Source organism: Heterocephalus glaber, unplaced genomic scaffold (genome assembly GCF_053883595.1).
Source record: "Heterocephalus glaber isolate CG9 unplaced genomic scaffold, H.glaber_assembly_v1.0 deba00000281, whole genome shotgun sequence".
NCBI classification, from domain to species: domain Eukaryota; kingdom Metazoa; phylum Chordata; class Mammalia; order Rodentia; family Bathyergidae; genus Heterocephalus; species Heterocephalus glaber.
In genome coordinates this window covers 26,416,972-26,439,386 of record NW_028258139.1, presented here as the reverse complement: position 1 = coordinate 26,439,386, position 22,415 = coordinate 26,416,972, and the positions used below count along the sequence as shown (strand labels likewise).

General features: G+C 39.0%; 1 long non-coding RNA gene across 4 annotated transcripts in view; it reads left to right on the top strand.

Annotated features, from left to right (window-relative positions):
• LOC147830255 (uncharacterized) overlaps positions 1-22,198 on the top strand; it is a 99,453-nt gene extending 77,255 nt beyond the window's left edge. For 2 of the 4 annotated variants that reach the window (XR_015441403.1, XR_015441401.1), the window contains exons 3-6: positions 3,055-3,370; positions 12,382-12,471; positions 13,878-13,950; positions 14,037-22,198. This is a non-coding gene — a long non-coding RNA (uncharacterized LOC147830255). The remainder of the gene's footprint in view (positions 1-3,054; positions 3,371-12,381; positions 12,472-13,877; positions 13,951-14,036) is intronic. The other 2 variants (XR_015441404.1, XR_015441402.1) reach the window with 1 other exon arrangement.
• The last annotated feature ends 217 nt before the right edge of the window (positions 22,199-22,415 follow it).

Below are 22,415 nucleotides of genomic sequence, written 5' to 3'. Positions count from 1 at the left end.
ATGTTAGAGCTTGCTGCAGACTGAGTTGCTTTCGTAGGAGGTTTTCCTCAAAGACACAGGTCCACACATCTTTAATCATGTGAGTGCCATTTCTGGGTTTTGTCTTTGCCCCTTGGACAGGGAGAAATCATGAGTGGAAGACCTGGAACAGAATCTAAAGGTTGGATCGGATGTCTTAAATGAGTGCTGGAGAGTGTACTGTTCTTATGGGATTTGAGACTTGTTTCTTGCTTTTTACAAGTTAGGCTCCTGAGTATCAAAGACTTTTCAAATCTTCTACTCACATCTGCTCACCTCCACCTGTGATGTGGGGCCAAAAAAGATTCTGTGAAATCTGATCTTCCTCTGTCTTGGGAAAAGGAAAAGGGACTGAGGAATATCTAGTTAGTTTCATGATTCTAAATCCATGTCTCTCTAACCTATCTGTTTCTCTGAATAGAAAATATTTATTAAATAATTTATAAGATTTGGATGGCCTTTCAGTTTAAAAAGTGCTCTTGTGAGTCCCATAGGCATTAATCCTCCACACATCCTGTGTGAAATGTGTTTTTATTCTGGTTGGTAATGATAACATTGAGACTTACAGATCTAACCTGTAACATGTATAAAGCGTCTGCAATACACTAAATACTCTGCTGACATTAGTGACAGAAAGTTGAGCCCTAATAGGTGTATTTGATTGTCATAACTGTGTGCTAATATAAGAAATAAATATTAACTAAAAATAATATTTGTAAATGTTTATTTACAAATTAGATCCATGTTCTCTTACAAAGATACATAAATTGTGCAAGAAAGTATACTTTAAAGTAGCCTATAAGATTTCATTTTGAACTGATGATAATATCAAAATATTAGACTATGATGATGGTTGCATAACTGTAAATATACTAATAAAATAATTTGATAGACAAATTTTTGGCAGCAAGTTAAACATCAATGAAGATGAAAGATATAGTGCAGGGACAGAATGCAACATCATTCACACATGTCAATGATTCATGTAGGCTCTAAGTCCTGCAGGAGTTCAGAAAAGTGAGAAATTGCTCGGCGTTTTTGTCAGGTGTTCTGTTGGTTTCCCTAGGTTTAAGTATATATACCAGTAACATAGAAAGATAGTACTTGAAGTGAAAATCAATGCCAACCCATTAGCTCTTCATATTTAATTGGATTCTCTTCTTGGGATGCAAATGATAATGATGATAGAGCAGAAGGCACATGCTTCCTTGACGACTGCTTCATGCACAGAGCTAGACACTGGTGATGTTTATTTTTTCTACCCTATTAATCTATTATGTTTTCTTTAGCAATAGAAGAGACCTTGCAAGTAAAAATAAAACAAACAAAATGTAGCCTGAACTGAAGGGCTCAAGAAAAGATTCCTTGGATACCTCTAAACCTGATATCTGAAAATGGATTAGGCTTAATAAGGAAAAAAAGAAGAAAACAGGTTGAGCAGAGGGGCTGAGTGTGAAGGAATACTTCAGAGACTAGAAGAGGCCAGTGCAAGAGAGGAGTGAGCACACAGGAAATCAGAGTCCAGGAAGGCCTATGTTGTGTCAGCCAGTCAGGGCAAGAATTTTTATTGTTCTTCCAAACAATGGGAAACTATTGAAGAGTTTTAGGGTGAAGAGGCTCAGTTAGTGTGGGGTAGGGTTTTGTTTTCTGTAGAGTTCATCTGTCAAGTGTAAATGCTTGCCTACATTTACCTTCAAGAGGTTGAGTCTGGATCTTGATCCCTGCCGACCTGGCCACGGAGACTTCGGGTCTCTACCAAGTGTAAAGTGCGGCTCGGCCAAACCAAGTCAGCCAAGCCAGCGTGTAGGGCTGAGCCTGGCCAGGTCTATGCCACCAGGCACTGAGCATTCCCAGGGTGCAAGACATATACTCAGAAGCGTGCATAAACCAAGTCAGATTTCCTCCGTGTGCCCAGAGTTCGGGGCTGTGGGCACTGAGGCCACGTGGATCAAAAGGCAGAGATGTGTTGACTCAGTCGCAGACTCAACACGCATCTCCAAGGGACCAGTGTCACCCTGACAGCTGTCAGTCCTTTCTCTGGTCTCTTCAGTTTCCTCCATAGGGTCTTCACTGCCTGTCTGGTGGCTTAGTATCACAAGTTAAAGCCAAGCTTTCCAAATCTGCACCTCAATTCTGGCTATGCCTGATATGTAGCCTGTTCAGAATGGTGTGGCTGCATCTGTCATTCTTAGTTGGCACCATGGCTGATAAAACAGTGCCAGTGCGAAACCACCGACTTTCACCATGGATCCCGGACAGCCTTCCATCTGAGAACATCTTTTGTAAATTAGCTCGGCTTAGCGTTACAATGAAGTTGAAGCAGAGATTTTCTTGACATTGGATGAAACAGTCTGCCTCCTTTCCCTCTGAGGCCCCAGTGTGGCCTGGCAGATGGTTCTGATATGATTTGGCAGAATGTAAGACGGGTGCGGGGAAATAATGGAAATAATGTACTAGAGAAAAGCTCTGTCAGACTTCTCTGAATTGATGCCCTGCATTCAGACAGGCAGTAGGGGGTTTTCCACTGCTACCCTAGCAGTCCTGGGAAATTCTCCAAGGCTGCCTGGTGACTTTACCTCTGCTTCATGAATGGGCTCGGTGAGCTTGGGGACTATTTTTTCTTCATACCAAGTTCAGAACAGGTGGAAAGCACATGCACCTTCTACTTACAAAGACCCTGTAGTGGATACTGCAGTAGGAACTTTACACATGAGGTCACGTTTAATCTTCATAACAAACCTTTGCAAATGTGTGATTGTCCTCCTTTTCTACATGAGAAACTGAGTGTGGGGATATCTAACTCTTAGTACAGATTATACAGGTACATAGCAACAGTAGCTCTCTCTGCTATGCTAGCATTTGAATAGGCAACACTGACTCTTGTCATAATAAATGAAAAACCTTAGAATTGAAAAACTTTAGAAGAGAAATTTTTACATGTTTTGCCAAAATTATCAGTCAAATTAGGTAGAATTAGGCTTCGGTAGCTATCTGTTGTGTTTTCTCTTCTAACATTGCCCTTTCTAATTGTTTTAGGAGGAGGAGAAACTCATCCAAACTGGGGTGCAAATGACCTCATTCAAACTTCAAGATTAAGCAAAAAGAACAGGGCTAAGTTGAAAGGAAACATATGGAGATTTGCCAATCGCAGTGAGAGCCAAGTTCTCGTCCAAGAGGGCCACCTGGTCCAGAGGTGCTGGGCGGCATCAGACCATAAGCCCAAGCTTCGAAGTACAGGACCCAAGTCAGCCACAGCCATACCATTTTCCAATTTCCAACTCCGGCAAACACAGTGCTCCCTGAATCAGTGTCTAGATGAAACTATGAATGCCAAACTCGGAGGAACTTTATGGTGATGCTTCTCACAACTTCTCTTTCTGTCTCTTATTCTTTTCCCTCTCCCCTTCCTATCCTTCCTTCTTTCATTCATGAGTCATAACAGCCCTTGTCCTGCTACATTTCTAGCCACATCTTTCCCTAGTCTGTTTTGTCAAGCAAGACAATACCAATTGTTTCCTAGCCCAGTAGGGACTGTCATGTATCTGCCCTCCTTCATTTTCTCAGCTGGGGAGGTTTTCATCCCATGTTGCCTTGGTGACATTTTCTTCATCTTTCAAGATATAATAGAAGTGTTACTTCTTCATTGCTTTCTTTCGTATCCTCCCCCCTAAATAGAATTGATTTCTTCTCTTTTTTTAATCTCTCAGCCATAACATTTATATACTTCTATGATCAAAGATTCTAGCTTCAAATGATTTCCTACTTACATGTGGTGTTTCATACATAATCATATCTGCTTCATTAATAAAGCAATGCTGTCCCAAGATACTTTATAAGAAGGGTTGATGTACCTCAAGTGAGATAATTTATTCTAATACAAAAGCCAGGGGAAGAATCTTATTGTAACTTTTGTAAACAAAGGAAACAGTATGCTGCCTACCACTAGATTTCCTCCTCCCTTGTCTCACATGCTTGTCCCTCCCACACTGGAATCTGTGTTACAGAGGGAAACACAATTGGGCACAAGAGTGAAATAAACTGTTTTAATATGCTCAAATTGATTGTATACAATGAAATTATAGACAGTTGGTCTTCACCAAAAGCACAATGTATTTGAAAGGCACTGAAGCCTGGTACTCATCAAAATCAAGAGAGGGAACCTTACTACAGAGGCCAGCAGCTGAAAAGATGGGCTCTAGAATGTTTTCAACTCTATACCCATTCTGTTCCACTTTATGGCTTCGTGGGGACATGTTACTCAACACATACTGTCTCATAAACTGTTTCTCATCTTCTCTCCCTCTCTATGTAAAATATCACGTGAGTCATTTGTTGTATGTTAAGTAGGGATAACATTTTCCATCTACCTCTTCACGGCTTGGAGGTTGATCTTGACATATTTGCAAGTGACCATGAAGGGAGGGGTGAAGGGGTAGAACAAAGCGTTAGCTTTCCGTCTTGGTGACGAAATAATGGAGAAAAACAATGTGTAAGGAGGAAATGATTACTTATCTTGTGCTTTTAGAAGTCCAGTCCATGAGGCACTGTTGTTTTGGGGTCTGTGGTGAAGCAAAGCCCCATGGCAGGGCCCACTTGGTGGAGGGTACTGTAGTTCTTTACATCATGATAGCTGGAAAGCAGAGATGGAGAGAGAAAGGGCTGGGGTCTCCTTATTCTCTTCAAGGTCACATCCATCATGATCTAAATTCCTCCCATGAGGCTCCATCTCCTGAAGGTTCCGCCACCTCACAGTAGGCTGTACGGGGATGCATAAGCTTTTAGTGCATGGCTCTTTTGGGGAGATTCATGGTCCAAACCACAACAAACAGTGGTGCTGTTGAATAACAGGCCAACCATTTCTTAAACTCTGACTATGTGTCAGGAAATGGGATAGGCAGAAGATAAGAAGTCAAAGAGATTATAACAAGGTATGCAAACTTATTAAAACATTATGATAACAGCAATAAAATTTTAGTAAGATCCAGTGTGACTTATGCATGCCGAGCAGAAGTACCATGTGGTAACCTGACTCATGACATGAGCTTGGTAGGTCATATGTTAAGGAAGAGAAAACCAGATCAAAATGGAAAAAATCCACTTACCAGGACCACCCAAATAGTTGCTGAATTTTCTGGCTCCTACCCATAGTCCTTTGCAGAGACAACCCTGGATTCTCAACCTTCTGTCCAGACAAATAATTTGTAAGGAAAAAAAGTATCAAGGAATACAGTTAGCTGAAAAGCTGAGATTAAACTCTCTGGAATTCTGCTACCTCTAGAGTCCTAGTCTCCCTCTACCCTTACCAACTTTTAATCCATTTTTAATTTTATAAATCAGTATATTTTTGAGATACGTGATAATTGCATTCTTTTTGGAAGAATTGTTACATATACATATTGCATCCGAATCCGAATCCTCCTTCCTCTCCCATCCACAGATCCCCTTACAAAACTTTTATTCCTTTAGCAACACAGAAACCAAAGGGAGAGCATTAAAGTCAGAGAAAAGAACAAATACAAAGGTTAAAAGCCATGCTAGTGTCAGGGTACTTAATGCCAATGCTGACAAGGGCTTCACAGGCACAATAAGCAGAGCAGGAGGAAATGAAGACATACTCTAGTGAACTGTGGACAGTCTTGTCTAGTGCAGGTCGTGGAACACTGCCAAGTGCAGAAGCGAGCTAAGAGCTAAACCGTCTTTGACACATGGACCCATTACTGCCAGGTGGAAATAAAAGTTTATTCTTACTTTTAAATGAAAAGTGATGAAACCTCATTTTCAATGCAAAATCTTCTGCTTTTATCATATTGGTTCGATTGTCTTTTTTAAACACTGAGCAAGTGAAACTATGGCTGCCTTTCCCATTCTTCTTTCTTGTATTCTCATTTATCTTACTTATTAAAATGTGATTAATAATTTCTATCTAACAAGATTGTAAAGATAATATTTGGTATTTAGGAGTTGCTTGATTTAGGTAACATTAATGACATGTATATTCATTAGTGATTAAATAATGAGTATATGAGTAAACTACTTAGAAAGGCTTCATCTTAGAGGTGCTCAACTGGAAACCTGATGTCCTCTTGTCCAGAATACTACTGCAGACATTATTTCTTCAGATTTAGCATGAACACAATCAAAGTCAGACTAAATTCTCTTTGCAAGATTACTTGACTGCTCATGCCTGCCTAGTGTAATGGGTTAAGAAATTTTCTGTGTCAGTAGCTAGGTTCAGTGAAAGGGAGATTTGTGACTAGTTAATAATACCTCCCAGTGTCTTAGAAAGTAAGAGTGTTCACACACATGCAGATCTGCTAGCCCTGGGACAGATGATTTCTAGGACCCTATCCATCCCTGAGAGTTTATAAATAAGATTTAATCAAATCTGACCTCTCCGTAAAATTTTGCTATTTATTCTAATATCTACATTATGAAGGCCAGTGTCAAGGAAATATCAATCAGTGGAGATTTCCACATGATAGACTGTTGTATTAACCAGCTGTGTCTGTTCTTATTCTTAGGCTGCATTCAGATCTAGGCCAGAACAGACTGATTAACAAAGTTATCTAATGTCCTGATTTTTTGCTATGCGTGCTGAATTCATTTTGGTTTAATTTGAAAGACACTTACAAAGTTCTCTTCTATATGTGAGATGCTGAGGACCCACTGAAGAATAACACTGGACACCTTTGTTAAATGTGCTTGATGGCATTCCCAGGGACAGGAACATGGGTGAAACAAATAAAATGTAAGGGAAGTAGGCAGTCACCGAAGTTGTCTCCACTTCTTCTCAAACTTTCCTACTGAAATTGAAGAGAAAGATTGTCTCCAATCTTCTGCTGAATGCAGAATCCACAAAAGTAGTTTTAAGGATTCTTGTTTTAATATTTTAAGAAAATTTTTATAGATCTTATACAATCATGTATATATTTTTAATTGATAATATTTTCACCTTGAAGCCTTCCGTTGTAACTGGTAAGTGGAAAAGTGTGCAGCACCCTTTCTGTGTACTCTAGGATGTTTGCACACCTAGACACCTGCAGACTCAGCCCAGGACATAAAGGTGACTGGAGGAGAGAAGCAGTTAGAATGGGCATGAAGAAGTCTTTAGTCCTGACCTTTGCAAAGAAAGAAATGAAAGTTTCCCAGCTGAATAGACCTAGTAGAAGGAAGGAAAGACAATCCGTTCAGAGGAAAGTGTCTGCAGGAAGACATGGAGGCAGTGAATAGCTCAGTGGACCCACTCCAGGAAACTGCACAGTTTTGTCTGTTGGACATGAGGTTTTCAGATTGGGCATGGTATGAATAAAGCTGTAGCATGAGGAAGAAACCAAAGTGTGCAATAAACAGCTCTGTTAGAAATATCACTTTCTTTCTAAGTGTGTATTTTTCATTAAATTTTTTTTAATTGCTCATTTTTTTCTTCTTGCTTAACTTCCTACTCATGGACCACAAGTCAGGTCGGGAGGAAGTGTATTTTTTTTCTCCACTCATATACTACACTTCAAAACCAAGTCATCCATGACAGACCTCTGCGTGGCTTGGCCACCTCTCAAAAGTCTCTGCTCACTGGTGATCAATGGTCCTTCTGGCCTGGGAACTGAACCAGAAAGGGAAGAGCTGCTGCTGAAAGAGGAGGCAGCATTGTGGTGAGAGCGAGACCAGAGTGCAGGCTGAGGGTTTCTCCTTCATAAAAGCATTTTGCTGTGTAGGGATCACTCATGGAATGACCCCCACAGGGGTGACAATGTCCTCCATAGGCCATTAATGATCTACCCTGTGATCCTTTTGCAGGAGTATTTACAATCCAAAGCTAGACTGTGCTGCAGAAAACCAGTTCTACTTTGAGGGTGTGAGGACCCAAAACCTTTGAAGGTACCTTCCTTCCATTGCCACAGGAGTCCTCTTCTTACTTTCTGGTCCTGATTCCCACTAGAAAGAAGTTCAGGAGATTTTCACATGCCTAGGATTAGAAGCAAAATGCTGCTCTTCCTGAGGACCAGAAAGACTTTAGAGAACATACAAAGTGTTCCTCATCCTAAAAGTCTTCCATACATATTCCATGGATGGAATCTTTGGCTATATTTATAGATTCTTTGGGATTATGTTTGGATCTGATGCAATCTGGAGGTTGTTGTGGCAAAGAGAGTGCTGAGAGTAATGAGAATTGCTAGGAAGAGTGTTTCCACAATGCTGACTTTTGGAAATACACTGTACTGGCCAGAGCTACTATGTACCACACCTTTGCTTATACACTGTTCTAGGTACATTACACATTTCATCTAGTTTGGTTTATAGATGCTCATTATAATCTCTTAAGGACTACACGCTAATTCCCATTTCAGAGCTAGGGGAATGAACCTTCAGAGGAGTTAATTGAATTTCCCAAATTTAGAACAAAGAGTACAGGTTTCCACTTACCTTTCCTTAGTGTCTTTCATAACAGCTCATTCGATGACTCTCAGTCCTCACAGTTCATGGTGACTGGGTTTCTTCTGAACCTCTGTGTTATTTGTTTGAGCTCTGCCTTTCCCTTAAGATGTGAGCATAGGGTCACCACTTGTAGGCAGTCCCACGTACCCTCCCAGGTCTATGACAGCTGTCGCTACTGTGGCTCTGCAGTATAGGGCTTCTCTCTCTTGATGACTGATGGTGGTACTTGGGTGATTTACCCTGAGGTCCCAAGGCAGTGATCCAGGCCTTTATTGCCTTATTTCACACAGAATACCTGGCAGAAAGCTGGTCCTCAATGACTGGTAGCTCACTTCATTCCATCTCATTGTTTACATTTGTGTAAGAGCTGAGGCATTAGAAGTGCATTCATATAGTCTGGCTTACTTGATGATATGCAAAAACAGATATGATCAGTAAAGTGATGAACTTTGAGAGCGAAGCATCACAATTAAATGTAAGTACTGTGGATTAGCTAGAAGAATTTGACTCTACAGCTGATGTGTTTCCACATATACACATGCAGCACCATAGAAATACTGTAAATGTCAAATTACTTGAATGAATAGTTAAGGGGTAAATAATATCATCCCTGAACTACAGCTCCTTACAGCATCACCCATAGACTGGTAGAAAGGCACGTACCGGTCTTTGATGTGTGATGGAATGTTGTAAATAATAGGGTGTTTGTCTTCCTTTGGCCCAAAAGAAAGCAGAGTCCTCTCTAGAAGTTCATAAGTGATATGTCCTTCTAGCTGAGTTTTTAAACTTTTTATCTTTGTGTCTGCTTCTGTATATTAAATTCAGCCATTTAATATAAGGATGCTTATATATGAGTCCGTTACACAGTGCGGGAGCTTCAAGCCTAGCAGCAAGCACCACCCGCCAGTGAGGGTCCCCTTTGTTACAGGCCGAATTGTGGCTGTGAAAATCTCACCTTGAAGGCTTCATATCCAGTGCCTCAGCATGTGACTGCTTGGTGACAGGGACTTCCAAGAGGTGTTTCGATTAAAATGCCGCCCTCAGGGGTGGGTCTCATCCAGATGGACTGGTGTCGTTACAAGAGGGGAAATTTAGACACAGGAACACTGCAACAGCTCAGGTGTCCAGGGAAAAGCAGGAACTCAGGAAGGTCTGCAGGCCGGGAGCAGAAGCCCCACAGGAACCCAACCCTGCTGGCAGCTTGACCTCTGACTTCGGACCTCCAGGACTGTGAGAAAATAAATGTATGTTGCTTAGGTCACCCGGTCTGTGCTACTTTTTATGACAACCCCAGCAAACTGGCAGATTTTGGTTGGTCCACTGCTGTAACAAATGCTCAAAACTATGAGAGCGACTCTGGGGCCAGTGAGTTGGTAAAAGACAGAAGAGCTTTAGGGACATTGCCTTTAGGAGACAGAATGGTAAAACTCAGACAGAAGTGAGGAACATATTGAATGCCTGAAAAGCAAGTCTCATTATAAAGTGGCAGAGAACTTCGCTGTTGTTCTAGTGTTTTGTGGGAGGCAGAAATTAGGATTGGTGAACTTGAATATTAACATAGGAGATTTCTGGACAAAGTCTTGGAGATGTGATTTGGTTTCTCCTTGCATCGTATAGTAAAGTGCAAGAAAAGCATATACTAAAGAAGTATTGCTCATCAAAAAGAAACATATCTTGAAGATTTGGAAAATGCTTTCCTTCTTCTTATTGAAAAGAATAAGAAAATATGTTTTAGGGAGAGATCCAAGGGCAGGGCAGGTAATAACTTAATAAAGACATTAATAATGTAATCAGCCATCTCAACAGAAGCTGGGAGAGAGATGGGGTTATTCCAGCAGAAAGGCTATCCATTTGGCTGGGTTCACTGGTGCAAGTCTGTAGTCCCAACTGCTCAGTAGGCTGAGGCAGGAAAATTGCAAATTTGACCCCACCTTAAGAAACTCAGTGAATTAGCCAGACCCCGTGTTAAACATTAAAAATCAAAGGAGTGGGGATGCAGTTCAGTGCTAAAGCTCTGGGTTAAATCAGATGAAAAAGAAGAATGTGTGGAGGGAGACATGCTACCTGTTTAGACTGAAAGGGCCAGAGGCAAAAATAATAAAAGATGTCAGACCTCTTAGATTCTACAGGATAGGCAGAAGTGCACTCCATCGAAAACACGCATTACCCTTTAGGAATAAGGGATGAAGAAGACCCCAGAGGAGGTGCAGAGACCAGCAAGGCTGCCACTGCTGTCAGGGCCAGGATGTGGGTAGGGGCTCTTGTGTCACTGGTTTCAGAGCAAAAGGCTACCTGCTGTGCCTCAGTAGGCAGAGCTGTCCCCATCCCTGCAGGGAGGCAGGGCTGGTGCTCCGGGGCTGCCGGCAGGCAGAGTATCAAGCTGTAAGATTAATCTCCAGGCACTTTCCCTGCCAGGTCTTGGGCTTTTCCGGAACTCTGGGCTCTTTCTAGGCCTGGCCCACCATTGTATTTTGGAAACAGCTGATTTTTTTTTTCCAGGGATTCACAGCTGGAGTGGGATTTTGCTGTAGGATGAATATCATGCTGATTGTTACCCAGAGTCAACTTAGACAATGTGGTTGTCTTAGAGTTAATGCTGGAATGGATTAAGAATTTTAGTGTGCTAGGATGGAATGAATGTACTTTATATACAAAAAAGGTGTAAATTGAAGGGTCATTGAAAAGAACCCTTTAATTTACAAAATTTGTAAAGGTAGAAACAACTAAGACATACTGCATCCAACTTTCTGTCATTTCTTGAACACTAGAGAAAAATTTACAGCAGTTAAATTGGAAATAGGAAGTTAGCTTTATCCAAAGAGCCAAGTGACAGGATGGTAGCCTAAGAAAAATAGTGTACAAGGAATGATAAGATAAGTTATGGTAGATGATATATCTTCTCGTAGTTATGTCCCTAAGACATTTTGGGAAAGTAGGAGATAACTCTGAAATCAGAGTAATTATAACATGAATTTGTAGCAGATGAAAAAGACGGCAAGGGTCATCGAACCTGAAAAAAATATATCTACATGTACATAGAGAGATAGGTGTGTATGTATCTGCAGATATGCATGCATTCATATGTAACTGTGTATTCATATGTACTGCATATGTGATCCAGCTGTGTATGTAGCCCAGCGAGTTGATGACTTTGGTGGAAATATTTCCAGTTTTCAGAAACTTGCCCATTTATAATATATGTTTGACTTATAATCCTATGTTCGAAATATAGATTCAAAAATATATTATCTAGAAATACTCATTACACAGAATAATTTGAGAACCATTGGATTTCACTAAGGAAGTAAAAAGTAGATCTTTGTTTCTCCTGTAAGGAACTTATTTTTTGATCACACTATTTAATTTTTAAAATTAACTTGTATTTTGAGATACTGTGGATTTATATGAAATTTTCTTTTTGGTTTTTTGAGGCAGAGTCTCAGCATGAACTTTAAGCTGAACTTGAACTCACTATGTAGTCCAAGCTGGTTTCAGACAGCAGTGATTTCCTGTCTCAGCCTCCTGAGTCCTGGTATATGCAATTGCAAGAAATAAATCAAGAGAGGCCATGTAACCTTTACTTAGTTACTCCAATGGTAATTGCTTCCAAAACTATACCACAAACTAAAACTCAAAATATTGACATTGATACAGTCAAAATGAATGAAACATTTCTGTCTCATCCTGGATAGCTTTGTCGTCCTTTTATGACCACATTCACCTCCTGCCACACTTCACCTCCTCTGTAACCTATGGCAACCACCAATCAGCTCTCATTCCTATACTTTTGTCTTTTGAACAATGTTATATAAACAGAAGTGTGTCATGTGTAAACTTTGGGACTGGATACTTTTTCTTAGAAAGATTACCCAGAGATTCTTTCAGATAATTATATTTATCAATAACTCATTCATTCATATTTTTTTTCAGTACTGGGGATCGAACTCAGGACCTTGTGCTTTCCAGGCAGGCGCGGTGCCACTGAACTACATCCCTGGCCCAACTCATTCATTTTTACGGGTGAGTAGTATTTCATGATATGAATAAACCACTATATAACCATTTACTCATTGAAGATTGTTTTTCTTCCAGTTTGGCACTATTATAAATAAAGTTAATATAAATATGTTTGTACAAGTTTTTGTATGAGCTTCTTATGTGAGTCTCAATATCTCTGAGATAAATGTTCATGAGTATAATTGCTAAACTGTACAGTAATAACACCTTCAGATTTGTTGTTATTTTATTTGATTTCTTAACAAACTGACCAACTGTTATCCACTTAACATTCGCACCAACTGTATAAGTAATTTAGTTTTTTTGCAACCTCATTTTTATTTTTATCACTTTTTAAGAATTGTAGCCATACTGATAGAGGTGTAATAATAGCTCACCATAGTTTTAATTTATATGCCCCTAATGGCTAATGACATTGACTATCATTTCAGGTGTTTATGTCCCACCTTGATGTCTTCCTCAGCAAAAGTTCTACTCAAATATTTTCTCATTTAATTGAATTTTTATTGTTAATTTTTCAAAATTTTTAATATTAGATTTATATCAGTTCTTTATCAAATATATTACTCATAAATATTTTCACTCATACTTTAATCTTATATTTTCATCCTCTTAACAAAGTTCTTTCACTGTTCAAAGAATTTCAGCTTATTAGTTTACTTTTAATAGGTCATAGTTCTGGGGTCAAGTTTTAGAAACAAGTGCCTAAAACAGTATCAAGATTTTCTTCCAAGTGTGCTCTAAACATTTTAAAGTTATATTTTCTATGTTTAAGTCCACTTGCTACTTGAGTACAATGTTGATATGTGAAGTCTGATTCTTGTGCTGAGAAGTTGGCTGTTTTTGTTATTTTGTTTTTTGTCTGTGGATGTCCTGCATTTCTTCCTCCATTGAACAGCATCACCTGACTGTGAAAAGGCAGCGGAATACTAGATGCTGGTTTTTTCTGTTTATTCAGTCAGTCTCTGGATGCACATCCCTTCGCCAATGCACAGTCTTAATTATGAGAACTGCATAAAGCTTTTTGTAATTAAGTAGATTGATTCCTCCCACGTTACTTTTTCCTACACAATTCAGATAATACTGTTTATATCTAATAAAATACTGCCAGAATTTTCATAGGAAATGAGTGAGTTGTATATGAACTTGGGCAGAATTTCCATTTTTACTTTGTTGAATCTTCCAGTCTATAATTATGATGAATCTCCCCAATTATTTTGACTTTCTTTGATTTTTAATTTGCATTTTGTAGTTTTCATAAGTCATGTACATATTTCACTGTATTTATAATTATTTCATTTTGAGCAATTATAACTGGTATTAAATGAGGTGTGATGAAAATATATGCTGAATGTTTAAATTTTGCAAGTTATCACAGTAAGAGACATATTGCCATTAATCCTCCTCAGAATACTTCCCCTTACTTCAGACACACTTCCTGAAGCAGGACTGGAAGTCCTCTTTCATGAATGTCTTTACAAGGTGAGACAAAAAATACAGTGAATGTTGCTGCCTAGTACTATCTAAGGGAAGGCAGGATTATAAAAACATTGCTGTTTTTTCCTCAGGAAACACTGCTGGAACAATCTACTTGAGGAAGACGTGTTTGGATCCATGAAAATAAGGGGGAGAAGAAGTGATGATGTTGTGATGATGGTGGTGAATTATTGAGTCTCCACGTTTTTAGCAACTAGTAAGAAAAGAGAACTAGAAGTCATTTTATTCAGTCTCCCCACAATATTTCATCCTCCTGATTTGCTCTACTGATGTCTAAGATCCTTGAGCCCTAGATCTCTGGCTAAATTTACAGACAGAATGAACCTTTTGCTAGGATGTGGTAGAAATATTATCTGGTGCTAAAGAAAAGGCCATGGTCATAATAGTTGTATAACTCCCTCTATGTAGTGTCTCAAAAAAATCCCTTATTTTGGACCTTATTTACTCTCACATCTGATGGTACATTATATTGCTACTTTTTGAGACACTGAGTTCTTCGAGATAAGTCATCTTGCTCCTTAGTAGTTTTCCTCGCTATAGGTACTTTATAGGTACTTGGTATTCACTTTCTTTGCCTTGTCATTTCCTCCATTCACTTTCAATCATTCTGAAATTTATAGTTAGCTCTTTGTTTTTGCTCTTCTCTTCCATTTTTTTGTGTCTTTGGAATTCATAGCTTTGTTTCCAAAAGGAAGCACAAATAATGACATGTATATCTATTCAGCCATGTGTAAGCATAGGCTATTCTAAGTTGTTAAAAGAGAATAATTTGCTTTTTTGCTCTTTGCTATTCTAAAATTACCTATGTTGGCATTGGGTTAGAAAGAATGAACATGCATTTTCCCCCAGAGAACTTGCATGCCACTGGAATGTTGAGAAATTCTTCTGTTTAGTTTGACCAGTTGAAAACCTTCTGGATTAGAAAAAAACTTCAGTGTGATTTCTTCTTTAATTGATGTAGATACTAAAACTGTAGAGCTTCAATTAAAGGCAAATGATTAACTCCACCTTCCACTTAGGGTTTTAGGGCACAAACTTGATGACAGGGCTGAAAATCATCCTATTCCTTTTATTCTAGCTGATCAATCACTGAGCTAGGTTGAATTTTTTTATGCCTTAAGTCTTTCCGCTTTTTGCTTTTTCCATAGCTACCAGTGAAGTCTGACCATCACGTTTTCCTTAAATTTCTGTCAAAGATATCTGAACGATTTCCCTCCTTTCACACATTCTCTACCTGGTATTCAGAGCCATTAACTTAAATCACCAAAGTGTTCATGTCATAATCTTAGAGAAACTATCCATAGCTGCCCATTTCTCCCTACTAAAAAGACAAAAACTGTCTCCATGGCTCATGGTGTCTGGTGTGGACTGAACTCAGATAATTTCTCAATTTCATCTTTCCCTTTGGCCCCTATTACCTCGTGCTCTGTTGCAAGATATCTCCAGCTCAATCTTCACTCACTGATTTTACCTGAAATTGCTGAGTCTCCCGCAGTTCCACCCCTCACATACTTAGCATTCAAGGTAGTTCCCCAGTAGAGCAAGGGGTGTGGTCCAGGGGAAATTCTGAAACATTTGCAGAAATCATTCAAACCCCATCTCCACCTTTTGCAAATTGTGTCACGACTTCTAAGTCTCTTACAAGTTCTTAGGGGGTTGTAAGTTTGCTCATCATGGGTGGATTTAATCAAATAGTGGATGAAAATTATTCAGCACAGTGCCCTGCAAACAGTTTATATTCAGTACATAGTAGTTCATTTCTTCACTCTTCTTGCCTTCCTCTAAAACCTTCACTAATGATTTGCTGAAGACGGGAAAAATTAGTGGGAAAAATTAATGCCCAGCAAGAGACACTGCATCAATACAAATAGACGGACAAAGCTTTCTTCTCAAAGTTTAATTATATACTTTTAAAATAATTTCTATAAATGCAATGATTTCTGAAATCCATTACAAAAAAAACTATTTCTGAATTTCTTTTGAGGATTTTCATTATCTTTTTCTTTATAAAATTCCCAACCAAGTGTATTTTATTTGACAATCTGCAAACCTTGGAGATTCTTGAAGGAATGTTATCTATAAATGTGAGGTCTGTAAATGTTAGAGGGCAAATGGAAAATGTTAGTGGTAACAGCAATGCTAGTATTGGCTTTTAAATTTATAGAACACATTTGTTTTCAAAGCCCTACCTAAATTTTCTGCAATGGCCAATTTTAAAAATGAGAGATTTCTCAGATGCAGTGGACAGAGTATTTACATCATGGAGAAGTAAAGCCAAAATGTATATTTTTCAAAGCCTTTCCAGAGACATTTTCATCTGTTAGACTTACACTGAGCCTGACCCGAAGAGGAGTCCCTGAGAATTTTCCTCAGCAATCCCAGGGCCTGAGACGTTTCATCACATGTCAGCCTCAAAGGAGGCTTCATGTTCAAAATTCATGGTCAAAGAGGATTTTTACCAAAAAATATTTCATTCTCCAAGTCACAGCAAGCCACATTTTCAACTGCAGATGCTACCAAATGTCTCTGTCCTGCTCTCTGCCTGCTTTTCAGGATGTCACAGTGCCATATGCTCCTCCAAATGCTTCTGCGAGTAGTTATCAGTAGCTACTGAGAGTAGTTATCAGTAGCTACAGTACAGACTTGCATCAATTATTTTAGATTTGGTTGATTCATTTACAAGACTTCACACTACCTTTCGTAACTGTACAACCTAAACTTAAGAACTCTGATCTCAGATTTGTATTCCTTCTCTATTCCATAGTACCTATGACATACAATATGCACATTTTTCTCTTCTCAGAGTGTCAATATGCAGTTCTTTGCAAACTCTAAAATGACACAGTTTAACATTCATATTGAACAGAGTTGAGCAAAAGCCAGGCTTTTTCATGTTCTGTTTTTAAAATTAAATTATTTTAACATTTAATTATATTATTAATTCTTTTATATAAATTTGTATTTATATGTTCTTGGAATTAACTCAATCCCAAGAAAAGGTTGAAACTGCTCCCACCAAAAAAATTAAGAAATTATCCCGTTAGTATTTTGGGTAATTTCCCCTTATTGGTCCCTGAGTATACAGAAAATATAAACTAATTTTCATATTTTAATGTTAGTTAAATGAAGGCATCTGCAGCAAAAGCATTAAGTACAAGATGGATTCCAAATTCACTACTGATCATTTATCATGATTATTTAGTCTTTTCTTCCTTCTCTATTAATACTTTAAACTTGCAAAGCTCCAGTGCTATGACACAGTATAGGATGGAGGAGGAAGTTCACGGAAGATTGGTGACCGCAGGGCCCCTCAATGGGCCTGGGGGCCTGGCCTCCTCCAACAAAGTGGAGCTCAGAGACTCAAAGAGAGCAGTTGGATCTTCGAGGCCTACAACTTTCCTTTAGTCTGTACAATTTTTCCTCCTCACTAACATTTTTTTTTCCTTTAAAGTGTACCTTACTAGTCACATAAACTTTATTATATTCAATAAAAAAAATTAACCATAAAACCCCTCAAAAACTCTTACAGGCCACAGAGATAGCTCAGATCTGATCACTGCATTCTCGTTTCTCAGTCTCTATGAGACCAGAAGATGTAGCTCAGAAGAACAGAGCAAGTGGGGAAAACCCGGCTCCACAGCTAAAGCAGCAAAAAGCCGTGGGCTAGATTAACGTGAAGTGAAAAATAGGGAGGGACAGAAAATATTACACACGTTGAGAAAATTACCCACCAAGTTAACGGGTGTTATATTCAATTAAACAACATAATTATATTCCATGTTATTTTACAGGGGAGCAGGCCCAAACAGGAATATATATTATTAAGATGCTGGTCTGTACTTAACAGATATCTCCTCTCTGTGAACCAGAATCCTCCCTAAATCCCCAGAGGGGCCAACTGGCTCTGATCTCGTAAATGAAAGTTTGCAAAAGTGATTTCTTGACTCAGGTCTTAAAAGAAACAAAAGTAAACAATTTGTTTATAATGACAATTCAGATCACTTATTAAACACTTGTACAGTATGTGACAAACATTATTCTAGGTACTTTGTATGTAAAGTCTCTTTTTTATAGCTCTAGAAATCTAGAGGTAGGTTAAGTTACCTCCATTTTATAGCTGAAGAAATTGTGTCATGGAGAAGTGAAGCCGTTTATCTTTCAATGCTAAATATAAATTTCCAAAGTTATGTCCGTGCTTAGTCCACATTTACCCCACACACACCAGGTCCCCAGGTACACTGGTAGGAGGGGCTGTGATTAACACTCAGGTCCTCATCACTATGCAATAGCAAGGAAATGCAATTTAGCTTCAGTTTACCCAAAATTATTGCATACATTTACTCATCGGCAGGTTCTGGCTTTGCACAGGGAGAAACTTTAGTGGGTTACAAAAGATGTTGATTTTGAGGTATTCACAATAACACAGTAAAGATGGATGTGGAAATGTATAATTTCAGTACAATGGAGCAGACCCTGTGAGTGGTGTGTGGATTTTGCCCAGGTCTGTGCCTGACCACCATCATGACGCCTGGGACACGAGCCCTGGTCTTTCCTAGAACTTCTCACTGTGGGTTCCTGGGGAAGCCCTGGAGCTCAGTGTTTGGTGCTTCAGACTGGAATGAATACTCATGAGAACTAGAGCACTTTAGTCATTTCCTTCTATCACAGATTAACTTTATGTCTCTGTGCACACTTCACTTAATTTATTCATCTTTAAAGTTGTTCCTGTCAACTCTTTTGTCAAACTTGCTCTGATTCCATTTTGGCTATTTCACAAATCTACAAAAACCCTAGTAGTAGGGATTTTCTCTGTGTCTGTCTGCAGTCTGAAGCTCCTGCTACCCTGCAACCCATTCTCTGCCATCAGAGCTCTTCAAAGTACTTTGAAGATTTCCTTGCTTGTTTTGCTTTTGCTTGAAGAGGACATTGATCTGAATGAGCTTCCTCAATTCCCTCAGAAACTCCAAGTCCACTATCCAATGTCTCCCAATACTTCAAGTTCAGAATTGTCTTCTGCAGCCTTCTGAGTTCTAGCTAATTTTCTGTTTCAGGCTTATCTCTCACATTTAGGAGCTCACTATGTTTCTTATTTCCTTACTTTTTGCTAAACATGGACTATTTGATTAACTGGGGAAGAAAGCCAAATGTGTTATTTGCTAGGTAAATAAAATATGGGAGAAGAGATTATCCACAGCAGCTTTCCTTTTTAAATGGGGCTTTCCTCGAAAAAATGTTCCATACGTGTTTGTACATGTATGTTCTCTGTCATTTGAAATCAGGGCTCTGATTGATGGGAATTGGCTGGGTGGTCTCTGGAAGGCCACTTGAACTCTTGATTGGCATGTACCCATTTTTAAACCAAGTCAGGAGAGGAGTCTTTGAAGTTTTATTTTAGCTGTAGCATTTAGTGATTGCATTGTTTAAAATTAGGATCATTTCCTATAAATTTTTCTGAAAGCTTCAACCTGCCTTCTACCAGTTCTCACCCAACGTAGACTAGATACAAAGGAATACAAATTTGTAGCCTTACAGAATCTCTGAGTTCAAAAAGTCTATCAAGGTGACAGAGCCCAACCCCCTAAGGTGATACCGGAATCCCTTCTACAACATCTCCACCCTGTGGCCAACCCATCTGCAGGTGAGCACCGCTACTAGACCTCTGATGGTGAGCACCGCTACCAGACCTCAGGACTTCTCCAGCTAACCAGTTCCTTTCTGTAACTGTTATGTTCTTTCTCCAATTATTCCAAAAGCTTCTGCCTTCCATTTTCCACCTATTCTACTGCTGAGAACTTAAGAAGTATCAATCCTTTTTTGTATAACAATCTCCTAGCTATTTGAAAATGATGCCACAGTTTACAGTCATACCACTCTGAATGCACCCAACCTCATGTGAAAATTAGATGCAAATATGCATGTCTCCAAGACAAATGACACAGTTTTTGAAACATCCCTGCTGTAGGATGGTTCTGAATGTGTTTCCTATTCTGTTCGTTTTCTTCTTCTTTTGACACATGTTGGCAATGTCCATCTTGCTGGCTTATAGGACTCATCAAATGTCCTAGGTAATTTTTGGTGACAGAATTTAAAAATTGACTTTCAAAGAGAACCCAGAATAACCTGACATGAGATTATCGTTGTTATCTGAACAAAAAAATGACAGAACCTTTTCAAAAAGCTGACTACTAGTAAGTGTTGGATATTTAGGGTTTTGCCTTAAATGTTTTAATGCAAGTAAACCGTTTAATGGTTTAAGTTACTTCTGTAAGACTGGTATCTGGAAAGCTGAAGATTCCAAACATTTTTTTTCCAAACTCAAATCTAATGATATCCCTCGAGTGACGGAAAGATTTCAGACATGACATGAGAAGAGCTCTACTTCGACAAATTAAAGGGTGGCGTGAGAAAACTGGTTTTCTAGTTGGTTTTCAAAAGGAATTGCTTTGCTTTTTTAGATTCTGTAAAGAGCAGCCTCTAAAATTGGGACCACCATACAGAAATGCCATAAAATGGTAAAAGGCTTTCATGGCTCTTTGTAGACGTGAGAATGAATCTGTAGGTTGATGTATGAACATTTTTCTCTTGAGCAAGTTACATCTTTCCCATAAGGGGCCTTGGAGAGGGGATTCATCTTTAGGTAACTGGATAGTGCTTATTAGCTCTGGGATGGTATTATAATAAAGTAGCCCACAGCAGCTCCAGTTTCTGAATAGGCCTTTTGCTCATATCTTTTTGGTTAGCAAAGTCTCAGTTGCTTTTTTTGGAATGGAGTAAACTTAGAATACCTATTATTTGGACCATCTATTCCACGCCACACCCAACAATGCCTCCATTATCCACAACTATCCACCACTGGTCACCTACCATAGTAGATCTACAATTTTTAAAACGTCAGGCTTCCCAACGATAGTTTTGCTCAACATGGTCATTGATGCAGTCAAACTTTATGGTGATAGCTCCCAAAACACTGCAAGACAGAGAGCAGTAAGTCCTGGCAGTGTCTTCAGGGGAACCTTGTAATGATCCGCAGCAGTCACAATCCGGGGAGGTGGGGCTGTGAAAGGTTTCCTGCATGAGAATTCCTGCATACACGAATGGGACAGCATAGGGAATGCTTGTCTTGGTTTTCTAAGTATCCTTCTTGGCCCCATCACATCCTAGAATGCAAGTCAGCCTGAGTTCTTATCCAGCTGAAAATTTCAGAATTTTGGGGGTCTTCTATGTAGAGTATCATATCATCAACAAATAATGACAGTTTAAATTCTTCCTTTCCTATCTTTATTCCTTTTATTTCTTTCTCTTGTCTAATAGCTGTGGCTAATTTTTCCAGAACTATATTGAACAGGAGTGGTGATAGTGGGCATCTTTGTCTTGTTCCTGATTTTAGCATGAATGTTTTAAGTTTTTGACCATTTAACATGATGTTGGCTATTGGTTTTTCATAGATAGCCTTTATTAGCTTGAGAGAAAGACCATCTATTCCAATTTTCTGTAGGGTTTTTATCATAAATGGGTGTTGGATTTTGTTGAAAGAACAAGAAGGTAGAGACATTTATAACTAAATGAGGCCATACTCAAGGGAAATAAATAGGACTCGTGTAAAACTGAATAGTTTCTCTGGTGTGAAAAACTAAAAGTGTAAAAAAGGTTCAAATGGTATAATTGATAATGTGAAATAGGAAGTAAAGGAGGGTAGGGGAATGGAAAGAAGGGGAAAGAAAAAGTATGAGAAAAGGAAAAAATGGAAACAAAGTCTTTGTAAATAGGGACGAGTGGAAGGGGTGAAGGGAGGGTGGGGAAATGGGGAAAAAAAGAACTAAGATACACCATGTAAAGCTACAAGATCCCAATGAGGAATATAACTGTATTTTATACCTAAAATGTATCAATAAACTTAATGAAAAAAGAAAAAAATTTCAAATGCCTCCAGTCCTTGATGGGTGTCAACATTGTGATCCTGGACAGGCGTAAGGCAAATTCTTTGGAGTGATAGCCATTGGCCCCACTTAGCTACATTCTCTTCAGTATAGCCTGATACCCTTCCCAACAAACAAAGAGTGGCCCCAAAGCTTCCCATCACTGACCCCTTTCAAGGTATTCTTCCCCTCTGTGTCCCATCACTAAACCCAGTCTTCCTACTTCTCTGCCAAGCAGATCCAGCTGGTCATGATTGCCACACAGGGAAACATATGGAATGGGCTTTTGAGTAAGGCAGCCCTGGATCCACAGCTACTTCTCACCCGTTTGACATTGTTCAACTGCTCTGTGTTTGGCTTTCTTCATAATAACTTCTATGCTGAAGGACTGCTGAGGTTTATACATCATATAATATACATGTAAAATACATGATATGATACATACCATATCTCCCCAGTGTATAGTAAGTCACCAATAAACACGATTGCTCTTACCAAAACTACTTCCATTATTATTATCATCACCACTACTGT